We start from the raw sequence: 2094 nt of genomic DNA, 5'->3' as shown, positions 1-2094 counted from the left end.
ACACTAATCCTAAAAGACATTAAAACAACATCAAAGAGTTCCTAGATCAAATAACTTTGAGATAATCTATGCAAGAGATTCATAATGTACACTAACATATTAAAGTCTCTAAGAAGTATTGCATAAGTGGGACTAATGTGCCTAGAAAAATATTTTCAAGACAAATGAGTAAACATTACACCAGGGCAATCAACATTCCAATGCTACGAATCCATCGAGTTCAGGGTAAGCCATGCACTACTTGCTACTATCCAATATGCATTTTTGAGTCTGATATTACTTGATCTCTATAAAACTTTCTCTACTGAAAACCCTGTCTTCTCCTGGCTTTCATTACATAGTTTTCTCCTGGCTTTCCTTTTACTGCTCTAGCCTCAAAACTGATCACTTTCTCTGGATGATTTAATTAATTAATATAGCTTCCAGTGTTTCTGTCTTCAATATAGATCCACTCCAAGCTCATTCTAATTCAGGAACCATATATCTGATTGCTCCATGGTCATCTTTGCTCACTGAAACTTTCAAATCAGAAGGTTCAGGTCTAGACTCATGTTCTCTACTCATCAACTGTTCAGATCAGATCAAGGCAGGCATCTAAGCACCAAATTGGATTGCACTCTTTGCTTCATAGTCAGGAACTGGGTCCTGTAAATTCTTTTTTCTTTTAAAAGACATTTTATTGAAACATATTGATTGTATATATTTATGGGGTACAGAGACATTTCAATACATGTATACAGTGATGATCCATTCAGGGTAATTAGTATATTCATCATTGCAAAACTTAATCATTTCTTTGTAATGTGCACATTTTATCTCCTCTCTTCGAATCGTTTGGTAACATATTTTATCTCCTCTCTTCATTTCTTTGTAATGTGCACATTTTATCTCCTCTCTTCGAATCGTTTGGTAACATGCAGTAAATCATTGTTAATTATAGATTCCTGGGTCAACTGAATACCAATAGGGCTTATTTTTCCTATATTGCTGCAAATGACAGAATTTCGTTCTTTTGTTATTGTTGAGTAGTATTCCATTGTGTATATGTACCTCATTTTCTTTATCCAATCATCTGTTGATGGACATTTAGGTTGATTCCATATCTTGGCTATCATGAACAGATATGAACATGGGAGTGCATGTTTCTCTTCACCATGATGTTTTTTTGTTTCTTTGGGTACACATCCAGTAGTGGTATGGCTGGGTCATATGGTAGTTCTTTCTTAGTTGTTACAGAAACCTCCATACTCTTTTCCATAATGGCTGTACTAATTTACAATCCCACCAACAAAGTATAAGGGTTCCTCTTTCTCCACCTTTTTGCCAGCATTTGTCATTTTCTGTTTTTTGAAAATAAATAGCCAACCTAAGTGGGGTGAGATGGTTTTTCAATGGGATTGTGATGTGCATTTCCCTGATGATTACTGAAGTTGAGTATTTTTTCATATACCTTTGGTCATTTGTGTGCCTTTAAAAGAAATTTCTGCTCAGCTCCCTTGTGATTTTTAAATTGAGGTATTTGTTTTATTACTATTAAGTAGTTTGATTTCCTTGTATGTCCTGGATATTAGTCCTTTGTTATATGCACAATATGCAGATCTTTTCTCCCATTTGGTGGGATGTCTGTTTCTTCTGCTGGCAGAAGCTTTTTAGTTTCCTAAAATCACATTTGTTTCCTTTAGCTTTTGTTGCCTGTGCTTTTGAGGTGTTATTCATAAAACCTTTGCCTAGTCCTATGTCCTGGAACTTTTCCCCTGTGTTTTCTTCTAGAAGTTTCATAGTTTCAGGTCTTACATTTAAACTTTTAATCAGTTTGAGCTGATATTTTATATGGTGAGAAACAGCGGTCAGTATCACTCTTCTACACATGGCTATCCAGTTTTCCCAGCACCATTTAATGAAGAGGTTGTCCTTTCCCCAATGTATGTTTTTAGCACCTTGGTCAAAGATTAGTTGGCTATAAGTACGTGGGTTATTTCTGGGTTTTCTGTTTTGTTCCATTGATCCAAGTGTCTGATTTTATGCCAGTACCATGCTGTTTTGATTACAATAGCTTTTTAGTATAATTTGAAGACAGGTAGTCTAATGCCTTCT

Source organism: Galeopterus variegatus, unplaced genomic scaffold, assembly GCF_000696425.1.
Source record: "Galeopterus variegatus unplaced genomic scaffold, G_variegatus-3.0.2 Scaffold8863, whole genome shotgun sequence".
NCBI classification, from domain to species: Eukaryota; Metazoa; Chordata; class Mammalia; order Dermoptera; family Cynocephalidae; genus Galeopterus; species Galeopterus variegatus.
This window is presented reverse-complemented; position numbering follows the sequence as displayed.